At 36.4% G+C, this 12,466-nt stretch overlaps 1 protein-coding gene across 1 annotated transcript in view; it reads left to right on the top strand.

Moving 5' to 3' along the window:
• LOC309437226 (A-kinase anchor protein 7-like) overlaps positions 1 to 12,466 on the top strand; it is a 90,262-nt gene that overhangs the window by 48,055 nt on the left and 29,741 nt on the right.

Below are 12,466 nucleotides of genomic sequence, written 5' to 3'. Positions count from 1 at the left end.
AAAGGCTTTCTTACACATAAAACTGTTCCTAATTAAATACACTTGGAAAGTAGGTCAAGCTAAACAGGAACAAAGCACTCTTATTCCAAAATAGGAGCATTCACATATGGAATTATTCAGAAACAGCTCTTAGTACTTTAAATTCTCAGCCAGTGTTAATCTGCCTTATCTTTCAAATGCAGGCAAGCCCTATAGCTTTCCTTCTCCATTTCTATATATTGTATTGCAAGCAAAAAACACATTCGATGTTAAAAATTTACATCACATGATTAGGATGTTATATAGCCTTTGGCAGAAAAAGAGACTTGTTAGTTTGTCATTAATATTAGAAATGTTATTTTCACATAAAAGCAAGTAAAAGCTATTGCTTTTATTAGCTATTGCTATTATTAGCTATTGCTTTTATTAGCTATTTTAATAGCTATTGCTATTATTTTACATGGCAAATATACCTGCTTATGGATGTACTCTTTTAGAAGCATATGTTGAATTCTTTGTGATCTTCATTATTGGTGAATTCCATTTTCTATACATGGTAATTTTCTTTCCTGACATATTATACAAGATACAGAGATGCTAATCTCCAAATATCTCAATTACCTTCCAAAATCTGGATTAGCTGTTACCTCAGTCGTTTATATCTTCCAGTTGTCTTGCAGTTATGTAGTTGTCTGGCTGTCTAGTCAGAACTTCTCATATATGTTTTTTCTTTTCAGAAATATACAGAACATCTGGTTTATTTTTTCGTCATAATTCATTAAGCTGGGTTGATTTGAATGTACTTAGTAGTTATTCATATTCTTAGGGATAGCTTTTATTAATTTTAAAGAACACAAAACACATGAAGGCATACTGTTTCTCCAAATGGAGTTTAAAATATTATACTACAATTCTTTCTATATAGGCATAACAAACACATACTTCAAAGTAAACCTAAATCCATAATTTGAAATACAAATGTGTAAATCCTAATACCTTAGCTATTTTTAACTATTGTAAATAACTTCCTGATAAAGAATCATCTGTATTTTGACTGCTTCTCTGTATCATGGGGCTTTTTTTTCTTATATTACCAATTTTAATCGTGATGCTGTAATTATCCAGGTTGCTTATGAAGAATAAGAGCTAAAAGGTTTCAAAAATTGATTTCTTTCTGACTGTTTATCTGCCCTTTCAATTTTAAGCTCCCAATCACATTCAGTCTTTTTCTTCACTTCTTTCTCAGTTTGGGACTTTAGTGGTACAGGGCCAGTGGTGGTGAGGCTCGCACAATGAAATTCTACGGAAAATAGTATTATTTTGGGAGAATACTTCTCCGTAGTAGGGTAGATTTAAAGGTAACAATTATTCAGTAGAGTGCAATAATCAAGTACAAAATATTTTTGAATATTTAAATACTTTTGAGTTTCTACACAGCACCCCTCTTGTCTAGACTCGAGTTGAGTTACAGTGCTCAAATACATGGAATTAGGTGCATATATTTAATAAGTATGCCTTTTGTAATGGTAGCTATTCTGACTATTGCTTTTATATTTGAACACTCTTGTCTTTCTCGGTTTGTTTGATTGAACTGAGTGCTGCATTGAACAAGCCAGTGGGAAACACCCAACAAAGAGCGGTGTCAGCACTTCTCTGTCTTCCTTTGGTTTTGACTTGGGATACAAAGCCCAATATCCTCTCCTGATGATACATGGGTAATTAAATCAGATTTCACTTTATTTTCAAGAGGAAATACATATTGCACAGATTGGGACTCTGAGCTTTTTTCTTTGCCCCACTTGGGGAAGTTCAAGGCCCTGAAGGCTGGAGGAGCTACCACCTGCAGCCTAGCATGATGAACCTGTGTTCTTCCAGGAGCTGCTTCAGCGTGGAAAAGAATTCAGATCCCAGAGGGCCAAAGAATGAGAGCCCCCCATATCCCCCATCCCAAATCAGATTCTGTGATCCTGTGATTATTTCTTGGAGTGTCTAGTCTTACAGAGGTCATAGGCACAATGTTAAAATGCCCACTGGACTCATAATCTTGTGGCCGACTAAGGAAAAGGAGTGTCCGGTTTCTGGATCCTAAGCAGATGGAGCCCAGGCCGTTCAAACTGAGGCTGTTCTGAACGTGGATCCTTCTGCTGCTGGGCAATAGTAAAATATGCCAGTTTTAGTGAGTTTTTGAATGCCGACCCATCTCTTCTGTTTGGTTCTAGTCTTCTTTTGTTATTCATTAGAGACAAATCATCAGTTGATACACAGATGTGTATGTGTGTGTGTGTTTGCCTGCTTGTGTATATGCACATATATGTACATAGCATAACTCCTGGTATTTACTGTTAGGTGATGCAAAACATTCCCTTTAAGCAGCTCTTTTCTTGCTAGAAATCTTTTAATCAATTTAGCCACAGAAGTGGGTGGTGTTCATGTGGTGGAGGTTAAGAAAGATCACACCAGAAAAGCATTGAATAAATGTGATTTTGGACAGCCTTTGACAATGGGACTTGTGTGGTACCTTGACATATATTAAAGCCACTTCCTCCCAGTTGCACACTAGATTCCCTGTGATAGGCTTTGGGCTTTGGACTGAGTGCAGCCCTGATGTTCATTTTCTTACGTATTGTTAGTACATGATTCATTGAAATTTTCCTTTTATTTGGAAACAGTTCAGAGAATCTCATACACTGACATGTTTATGAATGTCCATTTAAGGGGGCATCTTTCTTGATTGTTGCATGTTGTTACTGTCTTTTATATGTGAGCTTATTTTTCAAGCTATGCTATCTTTGCATTCTTACATAAAAACTTAATTAGCACTTAAATAAAAACTTCAGTTTAACATTGTAATGAAAGTACATAGATAAATCCCCTTTTATCAGGAAGTATAAAACAACAATTTAAAAACCAAAGCAGATGCTGAAGGTGTAACCAGTGATTTCTCCTGTCTCCAAAACATATTTATCATGCTAAGGATGAAAACAAATGTCTTCTTCCCTTCTCTAGGAGGGAAACACAGTTGTAGTTTGTACAGTACACAGAAATTTTGTGGAAGTAAATAGAATCCAGAGCAAACAAAGGAAACCATTTTACTTTTAAAGCCTGATTATACACGAGTATGTTTTGTAAAGAAACATTTTTTAATACATTGAGGAAGGAGAAATAATTTTTTATTTCACTTAGTAGATATTGTATCCTCTCCTTGTTCTGACAGCAAATGCAGAATCACATTCCTTTTTTTTTTGACCTTTATAAATATCACTGTGTCCTTAGAATAAAGAAATATGCAGGAATGCCCACTCAGTTACTTATGTTGTAACTGGTTAATATAGGCATCTCAGTCATAGCTCCTAATTCTTGAATTCCTTTATAAAATTAAAAATATTTTTCTCAAAATGATATCAATTTTGTACAAATAGGTGTTCACATATGAAACTAAAATTTCAGAACACACTTTCCTCATAGTTATAAACCTTAAAAACTGATATTGAAGGACAATAAGCAAGTTTCTACATGAAGATCTAGGTGTCGTGCTAGCTGGCTTTTTTTGAGAACTTTGCAGTAAATCACTCCTAGCTGTCAGCACACTTTTGACTCCATATATTTCTAGGAGGACTTTTAGATTATGCACTTTTGGTATTACCAACTTTATCTTAAGTAGATAAAATTTCTACATCTTTTGATAGAGATGTGATAGAAAATCCTAATGCACAAGCTTTGCTTCACTTGTTCTTAGTTTACTTTTTACTTCTTCAAGCTATGTATAACATTCAGATTAATTATTGTCAATACTCTTATAGATAATAACTTACAAAATAACTTACTGAGTTATTTGAAAATGCGTGTATTTTAATTTTAAATCTGTAAGTATATTCTGTTAATGTTTGGGTCTATTAGGTAAGTAGTATCATTAAGTTTACATTATTTTAATGAACTCTAATATTTTACCTCATCTTTATTGGAGACTGATGGAAAACTGGCAAAAACATTCATTTAAATCAATATTAAAATTAGGAAACTGTAGCAAAAGAATGGCTGAGTTCCAGCATAAGTTTCCGTTAACTTTGGGTCAAGACATGACTTTTGCTTTACTCAGATTTTTCTGAGAAAAATGTATGAAGGGAATAACAAGAATATGTGTATGACTAACCAAAAGGAGGTTAGTTCACAGTCATCTCAGAAAGCAAAAGCTGGCTGGCATTCCCAGTTCTTTCCTTTCTATTTAGAATGAGTTTTCTGCTTTGGTCTCAAGAAAACCTTGGAGCAGAATACCATAAGAAATGAGTCAGTGTTACTGCCTGTCCTGATCTTTTAGCAGAGGCTATCTGGCGCTTCTCTTCTTGTTGATGGATCCGACAGATTCTCACACAGGCAGCGTGGCGGTTTAATGCCTATTAGTTAAAATTAAACCAACAGTTATCCAACTTTCAATCCTTTGGCAGTGCATTTATGATGTGTTGGCAGACCGTATGCTAAGGGGTCACCTGCAAGTGATAAATGCAGATTATTCAGTACACTTGCTGCAAGATACATTAATAATGAATGTATTTTTGTGCTGTTTGTGAGAAAGAATATTCCAAATTCCATGCTGTTTCCCCATTCCTTTTCGTAGTGTAAATTAAAACATCAAGAAAAAAAAAATTGTAAAAGGAAAGGATTGTTAAAATTCCAGTCAATAAGTGATTACTAGACTAAATGTTTACAATATTCTAGAATATGTGGGTGTACTCAAATCTAGAGAGTCCTTTTTTGGAAAGCTTTGAGGTGAAATGTGTTATTTCAAAGGAAGGGGAGTCAAGGGTTAAGCCTTTTCTTTCCGAATATTTTATTTTCTTTATAGTCTGAACAAACAGATTGTTTAAGGTGTGTACCTTGCTTAGCTATATACTTTACTAAAGCAAATGGCAGCGCACTGGCAGATTTCAGTGAACCATATTAAGGTGCAGCACTCTCGCAAGTGCTATCAGCTGACAACATCAAAACTTATTAATTGTGGGGGTTTTTAATTTAAGTTTTACCTGGATTCCTTTGCTGACTTTATTCTGCTTTCATTTTTTTCCTCCCATGAATCATGAAAAGCCTTTGATGCAATCTTAAAAACATAGCTGTAATGCACAGTAACTAGCATTGGTCCCTTCATTTCTGTTCTCTAATGCTAAGTATTTATTTGCAAAACAAAAATACCACTTTTTCACTGGCATACTACAATAATATGGCAAAAGACTGAAAAAAATGACATAAAACGCTGTGGTTTTGTTCTCACCAGAAAGTCTGAAGAAATAACCTATTACTACTGATTTCAAGAACTTGAAAGAGCATAGGACATCTGTCTATTCAACATTTTTTTTTTCTTCAGGCTGTAAAAATACATATTAAAGGAGCCTTTTGCTGTTGTACTGTCAAGTACCTCTTGAGTAATTAAGATTTTTACAGAAAGGACTACCTTAAATCTCAACTCTGTCCTGACTTGCATTCTAACCAGCAGCTTTAACAAGCAGGAGAAAAGGAACTTTGTAACATTCTCAGAAAGTTAACAAATCTGGGCTCTGGAGCTCCAAATGGAGGAGATTGGGGAAAAGTTGCAACAGGAGGAGTGTTGCAACAGGATTGGAAAGGGGACTGTAATCAGAGGGCCTCCCTGTGCAGCCTTATGCCAGCTGAATTTTGGGCGCATTCAGTGAGCCTATTTATATATATGTTCCAAATCCCAGAAGAATTCTAGCGTAGAATGATAATGAAGAGCAATAAATCAGCAACAAAATACTGACTGGGGGCAGCAGCCTTAGCAGGTCTGACTAACAGAGCTGCGATACAGCGTCAGTGCATTTCACCAACTTTCTTGACAAACTTTGAAGGGAAAGAATATCAGTAGTCACCATTTAAAGTTTTTTTATTATTATTTTTTAAGTTTATTCAATTTGCTTGTTCTAGTGGAAAATTCCTTTTGATTTGTTTTTAAGAAGAATTGTTCTTCTAGGTTGTGCACGACATTAAATGTTCCAGAAAGTAAGTTTTAGCATAATGTGTTTGGTAATATATATATACATTGCAAAAAAAATCTCACTGTGCCATGTTCTTATTCCATTTTATTTTAAATGTAAAAAAATCTCATGTTTGAATAGAGAACAAGGGAAGGAAGTACAAGAACAGAACCCTAACTTCTTTTTCTTGGTAGCCACATTTTCTTGATCATCAAAGCAAGCATTTAAAAATGCTAAATGTAATCAGGGCAGTAAAGAAATATTCAAAACAATATTCAAAACAAAATTTGGCCAAAAAATTGAAGTAGTCTTAAAAAAAGGTAAACAGTGTAGTGATAATTTGCTGGAAATTAAGGTTTATCGATTTAGAAGTCAGAACATAGTCATTAGAGCCTTGCCACTGATTTTCTTACTCTTGTTTAATTTCTGTATGTCAGAAAAAAAAATTCTCGTTATTTTACTATAATTAAAGTTGAGACTAGGGGAAGGTTTTTATGTTCTCCTTAAGAATTTTTGGTGTCCGTGCAGTCAGGTTGACTCTCAGTAAACCATCACTGGACAATGGTTGCTGTCTCTAGCTACTTGTTGGTTGGTAGAATCATTGAGATACTGACAGGCTATGAACAGGACTCTTTTCAAGCCTCGTTATCCTCAACTGTCCAATTAAACTTAGAAATTTTAGGAGAAAAAGGTACATAAGTACCAACATTTTTGCCCTGACTTAAATCACTCTGGTTTTTCCCATGTGGCTTTCAATATTTTTTACTAAGCTAAGAGATTAAATTTCTTGCTGTGATTTTGGAGGGTTTTTTCCTCACAATAGCTAGCATATCCTTCAGTTTCTGGTTACGCTCCACCTCTTTTATACATTCGTTAATCTTTCTTTTCCACAATAGTAGGAACTATCTGAACACTTTAAATAAAAGATTTCTTATTTTAAAAGTTATCCTGGCACTTCTTAGTTATTATTTAATGATACAGCATTATCAAGATCCAGACATAATCGTCTCAGCACCCTAATGCAGCCAGTAGGAATATTGAATTAAATGAAAGCTTGGTAGGCCTCAGAGGCTCACGCCTGTAAGGTGAGCCTTGGGATGACCCTAAAGTGTGAGGGGGACCTTGCCCCAGCTTTTCACGCTGTCATTGTCCTGGGGCTGATCTGCAAGGGTGACATTTGTGTTAAGGGGGACGTTTGTGTGCTGGCATCCTCTACAAAGTCCATCTTGTACACCTGCTCTCAGGCAAAGTCACTGCAGGAATAGATGGGATACCTGGGGACATACACACCACAGACAGACATGTCCACTCTGCAAAGCAGGGTGCCATGAGTGCTCACGGGGCTTGAATGTATGTGGAGTTTTCGCCCAGAGGTGCTCTGTGGCTTATTCTAAATGTGGCTCTGAATGCATTCCCGAGGGTAAACAATCTGGGCAGTTGGCAGATTTGGTCTTGAACCTCGCCCTGAGGTTGCACTTAAAATAGAAGGCAGGCGTATCTGTGGCTGGTGTCCCAGCCTTTGCATTCAGCAAATGGAACTCACAGAGACAGTGATTTACAGTGCATAGGAGCAGGTTTCTCTCTCTAGAAGGCAGTGTTGTAAAACACATATTAGTGGTGAGACTTTCCTGGAAGTATTTTAATGTGGTTTAAAAAATTTAGCTAAAATAGGAACTTCTATTTTAGAATGCACATGCCAACTCAGCATCATTTTTTTCTTTACAGTACATGTTGCTAGGAATATTCTTAAGTAATTGAAGAAAAAGAAAATAAAATACTTTAAGATTAATTTAAGCTTTTTCTCCAAAAAAAGGGAAGTGTTTTCAGAAGGATGCAATGGAGAATTTGATAGAATTACACATTGCATTAAAAACCAAGTATCAGAAAAAAATTGGAGTATAGTCTGCACTGTCAAACACAGTAGGAAAATGTTTGCATTTTGGGAAGTCCAAGAGATGATTCATTTATCCCTGGTTTTTCTTCTAGATGGAGATTGTAATTCTGAATTGGTAGGTGCTCCCAAACCAACACTTACAGTGACACACTGTTGTTCTGCACTCTGTGTTTGTGTATATGTGTTTTTATACAAAGGCTTGGGAAAAGCTTAGGTTCTGAGTGCAGAAGTATTTTAAGTTGAAATGCAGATCAGCTTTTCTTCCTCACCCACCTTTTACATAATTTTCACCACAAGCATCATCTAATAAAAGCCTCACCAGGTTCCTTGTGGATCAGCTGAGCAGTATTCAGGAGCACTAAGAAAGCTGAAATTGCCTCTGTGTAGTTTCTCCTAGTCTTTATCTGCGCTGAAGAGAGACACTTTCCAAGATTCAAAACTGTATTTTCTGCTTGGTGGATGCCAATAGTTCTGTCTGCTGGTTTTGCACTAGTTTGTCTTGGCTAGTCTGGGCATCCGTCTTTAATAAAGGATGGCACCTTGCCATCCCTTACCTGGAAAAATTCCACCCTTCAGATTCAATCGCGGGGTACCCTCCAGCTTCCCTGCCTCCCAACAAAATACTTACCAGTGTCTCTTGGGCTTTGTTCATTTTTAATAATACTTTGGCTGTTTAGGCCTCATATGGCTAGACTTAGTATAATTCTATATCCAGTCATACTTATGATCCTGAAATAGCTGAAAACTTTGCTGCTGTGCTATAACTTCTGTCAAAATGTACTTTGTGTATCTCACCAAAATGTCAAGAGATGTCCAAACAGAACAAACTACAGGCCTTGAGCTAGCAAAGCACTGAAAATGTGGTCAGAAACGCCTTTTTCACAGAATATATGCCCAAATACTTAAGATGGACCATATCCAGCTGGGGAGGTTTCAGTTGACTTCATGATCACCACCTTCATCTTGCAAGTTAGAGCACATACACTGATCTGGCAGTGTTACAAGTCCAGGGCCCTCCTTGAATCCTGTTTCTTCTCTGTGTCCACATTTATGCTTATGTGTTTTGTTAGTTTTGGCTAAAAGATGGCTTGTAGATGGATGAAAGAGGTCTGTCACTGTTTGTGATTATTCCAGAATTGCTTAATAGGCTATTGTCAGCCTGACATCCATGGATTGCCAGGACTGCTTAGAAAGCCATCAGGGAGAACTATGGTTATTGCATGTTTTAACAGAAGGATGTTTGGGTTTAAGTACAAGAGGACTTTGTGCTTCTTATACTGCTTTGTAAAACAAGCTTGTCAAAACAGGACTTTTCTATTAATTTAGGTACTACATAGATGTGTTGTATCTATACAGAGGGAGATTATGCCTAAGTAAAACTGAAAATTTTATCATAGAATACCAGGTGGAAGGGACCACAAGGATCATCTGGTCCAACCTTTCTTTGCAAAAGCATAGTCTAGACAAGACGGCCCAGCACTCTGTCCAGCTGAATCTTAAAAGTGTCCAGTGGTGGAGAACCTACCACTTCCCTGGGGAGATTATTCCAGTGGCTGGTTGTTCACATTGTGAAAAATTTTTCTGTGTGATCGATCAGAATCTCCCAGGAATAACTTGCACCCATCACCCCTTATCTTTTCCATGTGATTCCTTGTAAAAAGGGAGTCTTCATCTTCTTTGTAGCCATCCTTTAAATACTGGAACATGGTAATAAGGTCTCTGATGTATTACTTGAACATTTCTGATTTTTTTTAACTTTTCCTCAAGGAAAATATTTGTTTTCTTGCCTAAAATGTTGCCTGTGTTCTTATTTTCATCCTGAGCAGAATGGAAGATATGCTCACTCTTAGAAATAATCTCTCTATGCTTTGATGACTGGCTTCACTTATACCCTGTAGTATTCATGTTTAATTCAGTTTTGTTGTAGAATGTGGGTCATGTTCTTTTCTTTTTGCTCTTGGTTAGGCTGAAAGCATCTCCTCAAGTGAGGCAACTGCACAGCTGAAATGAATTTCTATGAATACAGAACTTAACTATTACAGCTATTTTGAAAACTTGTATACCATCCTGATTTTTTGTTTCTGCTACTGGAAAATAATACTTCTTAAAACAGTAGATGACTTAATTATTGTTAATAACAGAGTAGTGGTGGAAAATAATTTTAAAAAATTACACCCTGGCAACCTTATTTCAATTCATTTTAGTTTTGGAATAGTACTTAGCTTAAAAACAATTCTGTTTTTGTAAGGAACAATGCCTTACAAATATATTAAATATATTACACTTGTTCTTCTCAGGTAAGCTGATTTATCTCTATAAGAAATAAGAAATCTTCATAGGATTCTCCAGTCTGAGATTCTTGCATCTAGGAAAACAAACATATAATTTCATTAATTAAATAGTAGTTTGAATATAAAGCACTAGACATTTTTGTGGAGAATTTCTGCCACTGATTAAATTATTGGTTTTCTGCAAAGTATGTCTTACTAGCTAGAACACTTACAAAGTGCAGGTTAATAGTAGCAGAATTAATACCCTCATTTTGTGGTAAAAGGATTATTTTTTCAACTGCAAATATTAGTTTTTAGAATATAGACAAGGACATAAAAGAGTCATCTAAGCCTTATCATTTATTTTATTGGTGTGATAAGGAAGACAAGTGCATGCTTTATCCATCCTTCATATTAATATTAAATGTTGAGAATTTAACTGCTGTCACAGGCTCTCTGTTATCTTCAATGGGTGCTTGAAATGTAACAGCAACTGCAGGTATTACCAGAGAAGGTTTGCAAGATCAGGTAATTTAACGGAGACTATTTGTGGATTTGGTTTCTTCTGATTTTTTTTTATACATTCTGAATGTAACTTGCTTTCAAAAGCTAAGTGACTGCAGCCATGAAAGGCTGCTTTTCCAGTGCACACAGATGATCTTTCAGTGAAACATGGTGGTTTTCCTGGATCTCCTGAACAGGAAATTGTGTGCAGAATTTCTAGACTGTCGTCCCACAATTTCTGTGTATACCTGCGTTCCTTCATTATTAGCCTAATGATAGAAGGCTTGTGGGATCATGCTTTGTGGATGTCTATGTGTGTGTTATCTGTCCATTACAACAATAATTTATAAAGTTTTTGACAAATTTCTGGTGAACACATGTAGAAGTCTTAGAATATTAAGTATCTACATGTTAGCAGAAATATACATCCAGATGGATTAAATCTATCCAGAGATATACTTCATTATTACCCACAATGAAGGAAAAATAGTAGTATGACAGCTTCTAAAAGCCATGGGGCATCCAGGGACTATTGTCATTATGAATGGCTTTCCATGGGTCGGTCTTCAATATGAGTTCATTGGACACCAAGGAGCTACTTCTCAGCTCAGGTACGTTCTTTGTTGTGTAACAGAACAGTTTGTGATGGCAGCTATTTGCAGTGAAAGCTGGGATATTAACAATATAATTACCCTGCAAGGATGCTTTGATAGCTAACAGCATGTGAGCAACCTAATCGGGTTTGTGTAATTCCTTTAAAATTCAGTGAACACAAGAACACTTAAAATTTATGTCTTTACATTTGGTTTTATTTACATACTTTGGATGAATAGACTCAGTTTGCCAAAGCTGCACAGGCTGTGCTTATTTACTGTCCTGTCTCACTATATGTGTGCCAAACTTCCACTCTTAGGTGGTTTATTACATAGAATCACAGAATCATAGAATGGTTTTGGTTGGAAGGGACCTTCAGAGCTCATCTAGTCCAACTCCCCTGCAATGATCAGAGACATCTTCAACTAGATCAGGTTGCCCAGAGCGCCGTCCAGCCTGGCCTTGAATATCTCCAGAGATGGGGCATCTACCACCTCTCTGGGCAACCTGTGCCAGTGTTTCACCAACCTCATTGTAAAAAGTTTCTTCCTCATATCTAGCCTGAATCTCATGGCTTTCAGTTTAAAACCATTACCCCTTGATCTGTCACAACAGGCTGTGCTAAAAAGTCTGTCCCCATCTTTCTTATAGGCCCCTTTTAAATACTGAAAGGCTACAATAAGTTCTCCCCGAAGCCTTCTCTTTTCCAGGCTGAACAGCCCCAAGTCTCTCTGTCTGTCCTCATAGGAGATGTGTGTTCCACCCCTCTGATAATTTTTGAAAAAAATGACTGTGTTGAGTAACATTGGGACTAGTACTAATCCCTATAGGACTGCCTTTTTTTTTTTATTTTTAATCAATAACTTACTCTTTACTAATGTTGCATCTGGTTAGTTTTTTACCTTAAAAAAGCTTAAATTTATTATGTCCAACATGTGACCTTCATCAACCACACGTGTAACACATATCCTGTTAAGAAGGAAGGCTAGTAACCTGGGTTAAAGCTGGGTCACCAGCTCTATTTCAACTGAAGTTGCTAGTGAATCCCCACCAAACTGAGAGCAGCGACCCCAGTTTGTTTCTCAGCATCTCTTGCTGGGGCTGCTACTCTTCCAGCAGCTCAACCACCTTTTTTCCTTGCTTAGTCTTGTAGTCTAATTTTTGCTTCTGGAGGGATGAGGGAGAGCCCATTTATTAAGTATAAGTACTTCATATATATATATATATATAAACTGTATACTTAA

The sequence above is a fragment of the Streptopelia decaocto genome (assembly GCF_964273445.1).
Source record: "Streptopelia decaocto genome assembly, chromosome: 3".
In the NCBI taxonomy this organism is placed as follows: domain Eukaryota; kingdom Metazoa; phylum Chordata; class Aves; order Columbiformes; family Columbidae; genus Streptopelia; species Streptopelia decaocto.
Note: the sequence above shows the minus strand (reverse complement) of the source record. Positions and strands in the feature narration are given on the sequence as shown.